General features: G+C 30.6%; 1 protein-coding gene across 1 annotated transcript in view; it reads right to left on the bottom strand.

Moving 5' to 3' along the window:
• Window positions 1-12,887, bottom strand: part of Sdb (SAXO downstream of blistered) — a 39,444-nt gene that overhangs the window by 14,495 nt on the left and 12,062 nt on the right. The gene's annotated exons all lie outside the window — the stretch shown is intronic.

The raw sequence follows: 12,887 nt of genomic DNA, 5'->3' as shown, positions 1-12,887 counted from the left end.
TCTGTATGGTTACGACATTAAAACAAAGGTGCAATCATTGCAATGGAAACGCCCTACAGAGACAATACAAAAAAGAACGCCAAGCTCGATCAAATGGCAATGTTTTGCATATTATTTTTTCGATTATAACATTCTTTTATCAAATTTTACTACAATTCAAAGAAAATGATAAAAGTTGGACTCTTACATTTTGCACCACGATAACGTAACTAATACTACATTGAAAAAAAGTGCTTTAAATCTGATATAGACTATCTTAAAAAGTGACCTATCAATATGAAGAATATGCGTAGAATATTTATTAAATAATTTCAAGTGACTGTTTTAGCTAGACCTTGTTGGATAGTTAACGGAAAGTGGCTGCTTTCAAAAGTGATCTAAGAGTTGTCTCGGTTGATGCAATTCAATTTAACTAAACTCAGAAGCAAAGTAGTACTTCTACATAAGTGAAATATGAGATTAAGTATCGCAATGTTCTGGCTAATATACCCTTGACAGTTTGGGGAAGTCAAGCGTCCCTTCCATTCCTTGAAGCTACTACCAATGTGATGATTTTGAGAGCGGAACCAGACTCTTTATGTAATTCGAACTCCTTGACATTTGCCACCGATCTTTAAATAAATCTAATCCAGTCTCTGTGGAATGTTTTTCTCTGAATCACGATTGTTGTTCACACAGAATGTTTTGTAAAATAATAAAATCCTTTAATTGTTTGACTACTACTTCTTCCGTCACCTTTTCCATACAAGGCAACATGTTAATTGATCTAATTTCCTCAACCTTTTTACTATTTTTTAATTTATGTATATGTGTAATAGTTACAATCTTCAAATTATCAGGTATTTCTCCTTTATTTACTAAATAGGGTAATTTAGTTTCTAGTATTTCCCATATTTCTTTAATTATATTTACATCTAATGCATCAGTACTGGTTCCTTTTTAAATTTACAGAAGAGGTATTGAATTCATAATCTGTTCATTACAATATAATAAAAAAATGTTAATAGAATATATCAATAGAATAAAAATACGGTAAAGCTGAATTTTAATTGCGATCATAGTTTTTATGCGAGTGCTTTAATACTGTTAATGGATACCGTTTAATGTACGTCTACGCGGATACACAATATTATATTTTTACGCTGGATAAAAAAAGGACACAAATCATTTATTTTTATGAGACTTTTTTAGCAAGTCTTTTGCGATTTATTTCATCGCAACAGTTATGGATAGTCCCGTCTTTTTATCATTATTCCCATAAATTAAACATAATTTGTTACAATTTTATTCCTATATTAAAGTAAATTTCATTATTTATATTAATTATCTATTGATTATTGTAGTGGTTTTGTAATAATATTTTTTTAATGATAATGGAAAGTAGTGTTTTAGAAGTTATATTTGTCAGTGGAAATGTCTACTATATTGAAACAAACGATGGGTCAAATGACCATTTGGCTCATTCTTATAAATAGCTTTGATTCATTGGAAATGCCTCATTACGTGTTATAACTTAAAATAGGTGCTGTGATAATGTTACTGCAGAATTATGTGTCATAATTCTGTAAACGAATTCTGTTAGCGATGATATTACAAATCTATTGGTGTTTTTAGTTTATTCCTATTACAAATAGTTAGATTAATTAGTTAAATTACTGGCAAAGACAGAATATTTTACACAATTCCAGACCTAAATGAGCTCCTCACATTAGCATTAGCTCGAAGATGGGGTGAAAACATTCCAACGCAACCCAACCATAACTGACATTCAATTCAGAACAATCATGTTAATATTCATACTTCCATTGTGTGTCTACCGGATTTCTATTTTATCTACCGCAGGAAATCGCTATGGATTCTTCCCACGGCAATTTTTTTTAAAACCCACCGCTAAGACTTTAAACACTTTGCAACAGTCTTCAAAATGCATCTGGTAATTACTGCAAGATTTAGTGCCTCTCGAGATGATTGAAATGATTCATGGCAATTAAAATTGAAACATCAAGAATGATTGATTGAACAACACATATCATAGATTCATTGTAAAATGAGTGCAACGAGGCACTGATGGCGTGGAATGCTTGAATGTCTTCCATTGAATCTTGAGTGAAACCAAACACGTTCTTAATATATTATATCTATATAAAGCTATAACTAGTTTTTTTTATTGCGCTATTTATAAGTATAGCTCTGAAATTATCTATTCATGTGTACAGTTACGAAGCAATTTGTGAAAGCAGTACTTAAATGTGATTTTCGAGGCGATGAAGTCATTGGTGTATTATGTACATACATGTCTTTTGCATATGAGTAAACACCAGAGTCACCTCGCTGCATGACTTCGACCAATGAGGTTTCACTTTTCCTTATTTGGTAGCGAGGGTGTGGGCGAAGGACGGAGGAGAGAAGACAGCTATTTGTCTCTCAGATCTAGAATTATCGCTTGATGTGTACAAAAATGGCAAGAGGAAGAAACGCGGTTCAAATCTGGCGTTGTCAGATTTTAGGCGTGACTAACAAACACATGACAGGTGAGACTAATCCGAAGCAATGGGTGTATGAGACATTTTATAAAATAAATCTGGAGCGTCTCGAAATTGGATATATAGAGACGTATGCGGTTTTAGTATGCGTTAGATTGGGTTAGACTTCAAGCAATGAATAACTTCGTTATGTTTTACGATAGGAAACTTTGGCTAACCCTGCTGAATTGATGTACCCAATCAACTACAACATTTCCGCTGCAATATGCCGTGTTAGTGCCGGCTAAACTATGCAAATAACGAGGGAATCTCGCGAAGAGTTTCCGTGAAAAGTTTTCTTGTCACGCACCCATACCATAACGAATGTCGTGCAAAACAAGAGCGATAAACTTAGTGAAAATCGCACACCTTAGCCAAACTTTATCGATTCCATTCCAAAATTCCACCCTGAACAACCCATGATTATATCTGACTGACCCATATTTGGCCGCTCGCGAAAATAATCTGCATATGAGGCCGTGTCCGAAAAGTAGCACCAGACAGTGTCGAGGTCTTGACTTTTTGTAACACTTTAATCAGACAGAGAAATCTAATAGAAGGATAAAATATATACATGGTTCATGTGTTTTTGATTTGATTCAAGAAAGAATTAACATATTTAGTAAGGCATAACTATCGAGCAAATAACTGAAAGATTAAAATGATACTAAAGATGTTATAGTAGTTTATATTTTCTTAATGAATATGCTGTAGCATAAAAAACAATATTTAATTGCTATTGAAAATATTTAACCTACAGAAAATAAAATATATATATTTGTCGGGATCACCCGAAATCGTTGAGATGAAATTAGTCACCAAGGATTGACTAAAGGAGTTATAAATTGTGGCATTTATGTCCTCTGGATCTTCTGAGAAAAGTTTATTTCTCGTCGGCGTAAGCAAAAAATATTGCGTAAACGGTATCTAATAACAGATTCAAAATCACTTACAGAAAAAGTGGAAGCTTTACAAAAAATAAGAATAAAAGATTTGTAGAATCAGTAGATGTGAATTAATACTCTGAATTAATTCTCAAAGGAATATAGGCTAAAACACTGCCACACTGAATCAATTCCTTCGAATACTTCAGAAACTTCATTCAGAACTACCACTTCACTTCACTTGATATAAACGAGAGTTCCACATGAAGCGGAGCTACGCCGAATCGACCGAAATGATCCTAAAAAGTCCGATAAAAGCAGCTACTTTCAACTGTTCAATCTGGCAGTGAGATTTTTGACATGACATAGACTGAGAAAATATAATCTGATGTTACAAATTGTACGGGCGTTAAAACTGAATATAAATAATTTGTGCTAATAAAAAAAAGTCAGTTTTTATTTGTGTCTACACTTAACGCAGAAATACAAAACTATTTTATTTTTTCAAAAGCTCTACTAGAATTGATGTAGGCTTTATATTCTACACAACATTAGTTCGGATTTTACAAATAGCATATTATTCTAGTTTTTGAAAATCTTAAGTTGAAAACCTCTTCATTTTTATAGCACAAATCAAGAGATAATACAACGAATATTTGGTTGTATAAGTAGCGTTATTTATATATATATATATATCAGTGGCGTGCCGTCCATACATGCGGTAGATAGAACCGTGCATGCTGCTGACGTTTTGAATCTACCGCATATATGGACGCTACGCCACTGATATGTATGCTATGAAAGCGCCGCTTACATTACTTCATTGTTTTAATATATATATATATATATATATATATATATATATATATATATATATATATATACACATTACACAAATATTAAAAATATAGTATTCAAATATGAAAAAATAGTGTAAAGCTCGATGTATGTCAGTTAGAAAACGTTATCTAGTTTCCTCTAATGGTCAGGAGCAGGGCTCACTATAAGTCTATCCTCAGAATAATATCAATCATATGTTATTTTTTCTTAAGCTCAGTTTTATCACGATGGCTTATGGCTATTATACAATAGTTCCAGTAAATACTATATTTTGTGTACACTTTCTAATTTCTTATTCAGCTGCTGTTTTACACTGAGACCACAAATTGGAATTTTAACATGTACTTTGTACATAGTATATACTTTTTAACTGTTATTACTAAAAATTGTAGTAATTAAACTCAAATTGTTATAATTTTACACAACAGTAGTACGATTTTCCTAATAATACATATTTATAATCTCTCTTTTTATGTTTGTTGTTATAAACTCATCAACTGTTTAATTGTTTAAATATTATACTTTAAACAAAATATGTACATTACAATTAACGACTTATCTCAATCACTACGACCTTGATGAATAATTTATTATCTCAATTACATTAACACTATGTTGATTGATAGTGTAACTTTGTTCTTTTTCTATGTTCTTTATTTAATAAGTATTATTGTTAAAAATATTATTATTAAATTAAGAACTAGAAGGATTTAAAATCAAATGGATGTAAAAAGTTGTGGAACTAAAACTGTTTGAATAAATCTCAAAGATTGCTTTGAATTTAATGAAAGAGGAGACTTAGAAATCTATAAAAATATAGTAAGATGGGCATTCTTAATTTTTGAATTTGCTATTTATATGCTTTTTATTAAATCATTGTTATAAGAAACGTAGATGAATTTTTGGCATTATCAACTTATTTTTCTGCGCTATTTATAAAGCTTATGAGCATTGGCAATTCAACAAAGTTCATTGATCGACGTACGTTATTTGGAACTTGTTCTGGTCTTCGTAACCACATTGACTACTAATTGATTGGCCAATGCGTGGCAAACTATAGATATCATCTCGACTCTAATTCTGGGTTAAGGTTGCAGCAAACCAAAGTAAAATTAATTTGTATTGTAGTGATCAAGATTTGAGAAAATGTTCATTAACACGTGAAAACTAACCCAGTTAAATCAGTTGGATTGTTTTTCGAAAGATTACGTCATCAATTAAACCTTATTGTTGTTGTTGTCGATTCTCCTGACCTTTATATGGCCTTGTGTTGGAAAATGTGTTTAATGAGCGCGCTGCAATTTCGATTGATCAACTTTCTATATGTTCGTTTATGGTAGGTGCATGATGTGTGTATATATGGAAGTAAAAGAAAAATATGACCATATGTTTGTTTGAGTTGTCCATTCATGGGTAGGCGATTGCAATCGCTGGCTCTCACTTAGCGCTTCTCAAAATTTGATGTAAATAATAAGCTATGTTCCCATTCGGATCTAATTGGAGATGAAAATTCTATTACGGAAATATAATATTAAGGAAAATATAGCAATGAAGTCATTAACATTAGTAATATATTAATAGTTATTTAATCCGAACGATGCATGTTGTTTATAATGGCCGAGGGCAATAGTTCAAATTCCAACAATCATATAGAATATTTTATGTATTAACCGTATTATTATTCTATTGATACGGCGCCATTATAAATTTCCTCCTTCATGATAAATTTGTAATATACGAACGAAAAATAACTGTTTTTTTGAAAACATAATAATAAAATGTTGAAAAAACATTTCTTTTACGCGTAGTGGTACGTTTTTTCACGACCGGAATGCATTCCGGTACGATTTGTTAAAACATCTGTTAAAATTTCTTTGAGTTTAAATAAATAGTCACCGATGTTACAATTTTAAACACACTGCTCAAACCAAATATAACTACAACGTAATAAACAAAATAACTATCGTTCCGGTACTTATTTTTTTAGAACTATACCACTGGGCACAACCAAGGCGTTATCTTGAGTCGCCAAGAGTTCTTGAGTCGGCCGCAAGCGCAAAATGTCAAAACTTTTACTTTAAAACTTCTACTAACTTTTAAATATAGTTCAACTGATAGGCGCTAGTAAAATTATATGCTGCTCTAAAATATCTATACATTATTATATATAAATCTAAAAGTCCAAATATATTTTCCTCAGAAAATTTATATTTTATTGTTACTGATATGCGCTACTGAAGTTATACACCGCTCTAAAATGTCTATCAAACTCAATTTGACAGTTGCGAAACGTCCATTTGTTGTTCAAACCCAAACCTAACCTACACAAATTAACAAAACCCAACATTCCAAGTCAAAAATACAAAGTAAGCCAACTCAAATAAGTGAAAGAAGAAGTGCAGACTTCACATTTTGCATATTGTTCCTACTTTGTCTGCATTTCGATATTACACTAAGTTTTAGAAAAATAAAAATATATCGGCGCCGTCGCAGTGAAAACGCTCGGTAACGAGCGTTCCCAATGCGACGGCGACGACACGATTTTATTGCTTTTGACGTAGATTTTTGACTTCTGAGAAGGGATAATTGTTTTTTGCGCTTTTCTATTGGGCAAAATTTGGTTTAGATGTGCTTCTTTCGATTCTCACTCATTGTAACGACCACTGGCCACATTTTACCTCCCCTCCCTGGAAAAATGCAGCAAAAGTACGAATAGAGTTAGAAGTTTCTAGTTATGATATAGTCTGATACTTTGAAAGATCCGTATGCTATTAATGATTAAAATATTTTTAAATATCTCCATAAGCTGCTTAATCATTAAATTAAGTGTTTTTGAAGTGTTGTCTTCTCGTAATGCTAATGAGTAGAGAAAGCAATTAAGCACAGAGATAGCGTCCATTAGAAGTTTCCAGGAACGAGCCAAATTAATTACATAATTTGTTAATTGTGAAATAAAATAACGAGCCAAATTAACCCTTTGATCAGTATCGCCGTACATGTACGGCGGTTGATTTTTCATTGTTTTGTGATACAACATATAGTTATATATTAACATGTATAACGGAATAAATAAAAAACATTATATTTATATAATATTTTCTTAAGGATTTTCATAGAAAATAATGCCAATAAATTAACAAAAAATATGTTATATTAATTTTATAAAAAAATATTAAGTGCCTCTAAATTGATACAAAAAAATCCACAAAAATCCAAAAATATGTAAAATAAATTAACGAAATTTAAAATTAGAAAAGGGTTATTACACGTTGTTATTGCCTTTAAATGCAATATAAGTAATGATAAATAAATAGCAACAAAAATAATTTTGGAAAAGTACGTAAAATTAACTCACTTCCAAGTGTTTACTAAGAAATTAATAAAATGTGTTTAAATTAACTCACTACTCAAAGGGTTAATTAAAAATCACATATTTTTGAGTTACAGTTTTTCATATACTATTTTTGAAAAAATAAAACTTGCTGCTATATTTCTCCTCAACTTGATCCGTGGATAAATTAGTATGAATTTACGTAAATTATACAATATTGAAAAAAAAATGATATTATATTATACAATTAAATAAAAACACATTTATAAATCATTTTCTAGTGATTTTTACACAGTTTTTTTGGAAGAGGGCTCCGCACTTTATTTTCGCCTTTGGGTCCCGCGTTTCTTAAAAATATATTAAACATCTTATTAAAACTCATGATTAATAATATTAATAACATTTTAATCCTATTTTATTGTATCAAGATTATGTTTTTTTCTCTGTTAGTATTGATCAATTGTACAATATTTTACTCATATCTATAAAACTTTCAGTTATATTTATCTTTGACAAAATATCTTTGAATAAGAAAGCGATCATTAGTTCTATCGGTTCAATAGTATTGAATAGATGAGTACATGTGTGTGTATAAGTATAGCTTTTAATATTTATTTAGCTTCAGGCTAGTGTCTAGTCAACACGAATCTCATTTCGACTTGAAAGGAAGCAGTTAATGGACTCTTAAAAAAAATCCAGTCAATCTACTTAAGGAGGGCATTTTTTCAAGATATAAACACACTGAATCATTATAATTATCTTTATCTACAATACGTGCTTTTTGGTCACGAGTACTTAAATCTTTCGTTATTGATAGATGAAAAGTAATAATAAGTTGGAGATGGATAAAAGGATGAAGAAACTAAAGTCTTATGAAGCTTTAAAATTGTTCCTAATTTTCATATATGAAATTTGACCCACAGTTTGTAGACAGTGGTGATCGTCGGTCGAAGTGGTACGCCCCCACAAGAGAGAAGGCAAAACGAGTTCCACCGGTGCCGAGAAAAAATGACCATCGATGTAACGTAACAATGTAGGCACCGGCACGATTTGGATGACATCACCGCTCGGAATACAGAATGAGCTCTTTGATTCTAGACTTGGCGATTTCTCATGCTAAAATGCAACATCAAAAATAATCGCACAGCAGACTGTTTTGGGTATATCCTGATTTGCTGGTCTAACTACGTGACGTAATCAAGAGCTTCGTTAACGTAGGTCAAGGGTAGTTAAGGTACCGATATGACATCATTGTTTAAAAAATCAAAATACATCTCTATTTTAGACCGTCTGTTTTTCATCGCCATAGAAAAGCCAAAGAATACAATCAACAGCGTGACGTCACCAAGGGCTAACTATTGACGTAGGTCAAGGGTGGCGTGTCAGATTTATTTCTTCAAATCAACTGGGCCACGTCTGATTATATTTATACACCCGAGTCTATTGTGTTTATGAAAGTATTTTCGAAATTATCGCAAAACTCATTATTCACGCCATTATCGTCGGTGTAAAATCAGCATTTTTTATGTTCGGATTCGAAGGCCTCACATGGGTAGTATGTACACATGGACATGAGTATACAAAATCGAATAAATGCCAAACAATGCATTGTCAGACAGTGTTGCAACCGTAATACTACTAGGTCACCGAGTAATTGAGTGTAACGTTAAAATCTTGCACAATGACGTCATTTCCTGCAAATTTTTACTAAAATAACGCTAATTAACTCCAGTTTCAACAGAATGGTATAAACACAATAAAATTATATGTGTGAGTGTTTTTTGTCTTAAGCAAACATTTTTCACCTGTGCAAACGATTCATTACTAAAATGAAGGCCTTATCTAAGCCAAATGTGAGTAATTGAATAATAAGTAAAAAATGTTTGATGTATTAAATATCTCACCAAAGACATTTATTAATTAAAATGTAAACCAAATTAATATTGTACATAAAATTTTCATAACACCTATCTGGGTCTCATTTTGTATGTTTTGCGCAATGCGTTGATAATTTTGCGCTTCGCGCTCGAAATTTAAACAAACAAATCATTATTTAATCAAATGATTTTTATTTATTACTATTTTACTAATGAACTTTAAACGATTAAAGAGTTCAAATTAAAATCATGATAAAATAAAAAACATAAAAATAAGACAAAAATCAATGTCAGGCATCGTGTTTCGTACTTTTTAGATTTATAATATTAGATTATACATTTATAAAAAAATGGAATTATTCATATTTTTTTATTTATAAATGCAGGACGTAACAGTTTAAAGATAGGATCATCTGTATTTTATAACTTTATTAAAATAAACAATAAAATTAAAATCGATGTCTGATTTTTTCTGAATAGACTGACTATTTATCAACATGTATCGCTGCAGATACGTCATTCAGAAATCGGATTTCTATGCCTAAATATGGTTCAAAACAGGATTAAAACATATATAGAGTATCAAAGTGATCAATAGGAAATATACTTTCAAATATAAATATTTTAGGTATTTTATTTGTATCTGTTCTAATATTAATAAATATTTTCTGGCTATGAGATATAGATGTATAAATTTATATTATAAATAAATAACTTAAATATTAACGATCTTTTTGATAAATATGAGCATAAGTCGTTGATAATAATAGGCAAATTAAAATATTAACTATTTCTTGAAGTAGCAAACACTCGTACAGTGAGCTCTAGCGTCATGAAGTTGCACTGATTATTATGCCCTGAATTTAATTTGTCATTCATTAATTATAGAGCTTTAAAATATACATATAACTTGCAAAGTCTTATTTATAAAACTGTTGTATTTATTATTATCAGTTCATAGTTAATTTAAATGTATGTTCAATTAAGCTTAATACAGTATTTCATTTTTAAGTTATATTTTTGAAATAAATACATTTTACTAAAAGAAAAAATGCTGCTTTTTGTAACTCGTACTACAATTAAAGTTAGTTCTTGCTTATTATTATTATTATTATTTATAACTAATATAAGGGGGGGGGGAGGGTAAGATAAATATTTTTACCGGTAAAATTATTATATATCTTGCCTAGTCAAATTATATTTTTTTAACTTTTCCATACGTAGTAATATTTACATACTTATAATTATTTATTTACATTCGATTCATAAATGTTACAGTAAATGTGTATTTTTCAGTGAAGTTAAAATTTCACTAGTGAAATCCAAATACATTTTACCATTTGTTGTGTTCAAACCCAAACCTAACCGACATCAATTAACTAAACCCAATATTTCAAGTCCAAAATACAAAGTAGGCTAACTCATTTCTCAGGGAAAAATAAGCGAAAAAATATAATGAAGCTGATAGCTAGTAAAATTACATGTTGCTCTAAAATACAATTTTACAGTTGCGAAACGTGCATTTAGTGTTCAAACCTACACAAATTAACTAAACCCATCATATAAAATAACTCCTAGTACGCCGCAGATAATTGCCATAGAACACTAAAGTTGCCTTTGTCTTTGCCCACAGCCCAAAACATCTGATCGACCCTGAGTGGTAGCCGATATCCGGACCTCTTCCGATCTGACCCGATGAACTGCACATAGCCAAAACAGTCGGCTTATAACTGTATAAACAATTATATCGTGCAATAAATCTAATAGCATTTCGTTTGAGGTCAAACCAAAGATCTCAAATGCGAGAAAGTTGAAGTATATAACCTTTTAGGTTTTGGTTTCCATATTAATACATTAACAAGTAACAAATAGTAATTTATCAACTTTCTAAAACAAACCTTAAACAATATATCTAAATGAAACAATGTATGATCTGTGAGCTATCGGGCATTTTTAAATAATATTTCAACGGAAACTTGATCATAAATAAATATAAAATAGATTAACAGCTATTAAATAATTTTATTTTGCATACAAAACGTGCAGAATTATACCCATGTTCATGTGCTTTTGTATATATTTTTTTATTATTCAGCTCAATTAAAATCTCATCAAGATTCATACGTTCATCCTTTAACAATCAACCTGTTCAAAAATCCATTACTTCAGTTCATTATATTTTTTCATGGGTGCTCCCAATATTTTTTATTCTCATCCAAAAAAAAAGTACAAGGTTAACTATTAACAATAACCAAATGAAGGAGGTGTTCATGTAGGCGTCTTTTAATGCAAAGGTCGTCGGTGTTGAAGTCCCACACGTGCCCCGTTTGGATTCCATCTCGTATGGTCGTTCAAAAATCACGTATGAAAAATTATATTACGTGTCATATTGCAACAACGAGATAAGAGGAATGTATTATTAAGAAGATGAAAATTTGCAAGAATTTACACCGTTGCCATTATGGAGCCGTTACTAAAATACGTTCTTAAACGTTCCGGCAAACAAATCATAAAATTCTAAATATTTGCATTTCAAAGTATGAATGCTCACAGCGACGAGTTTTGGAATAAGTAAATATCTGAGCTCAACTTAAGATATCGAATGTCAACTGGAGATGCGTTCTGAATAGATGCAATGGAACGGTGAGTTGCTTGTTACGTAATTTCCATGATGACTAATCTTCTTGTAGGCTGTTGTAATTTATTATTTTGTATGATATAAATTTAAATAAAATCATGGTTCATGTGATTTTTATTATTGTATTTATTGATGTAAGGTTTAGGAAGATTCATTTTATAATTAATATATATGTATGAATATACTATTTAATCTATATGATTATGGAAAATAAAAATAGAAGCAAATCAGATTTTATATTATTTATGATAACCCATATTCATCTCCATAAATTGATTAGAGATGCCGCAGCACCTACGTTGTAGATAATCAATAGTTTTGCGCTGGTTTACCGAACCGCGATTGCCACTCGCGACAGCCCAGGTAGGAGGTCGGGCCTAATGGTTTAAAACTATAAAATATGGCTGGATGCCCAAGGTCTTAGCTCAAGCACGTTAGCTTATTGTTCAACAATATCAATTAGTTTCAGCGACCATAACAGAATTAGATGCGGTTTGCTAACGCTTGATCGTAAAATATATATTTTGTGCCAATATATGTATATTGAAAATGATGGATTTATAGATATTTTATTTAATTGATATAGCTGTATGTGTCCTAATATCATAAAATGACATTTTATATTCAAGTAATATACAAAAATAAATTGCAGCTTTACATTTTAAAATGTAATTTGGAAATTTTTTACGGTTAATGAGTAAAATATTTTTATTTTCTTATTACGCGGCATATGAAACTAACAAAAAACATGTTAAGCAGTCAAATAAATATACTATAGATATTTATTGTTTATGA

The sequence above is a fragment of the Plectrocnemia conspersa genome, unplaced genomic scaffold (assembly GCF_051122295.1).
Source record: "Plectrocnemia conspersa isolate PC_06_02 unplaced genomic scaffold, ASM5112229v1 ptg000012l, whole genome shotgun sequence".
Lineage (NCBI taxonomy): Eukaryota > Metazoa > Arthropoda > Insecta > Trichoptera > Polycentropodidae > Plectrocnemia > Plectrocnemia conspersa.
The sequence above is the reverse complement of the archived record's forward strand: the minus strand, read 5'-3'. Positions and strand labels throughout refer to the sequence as shown.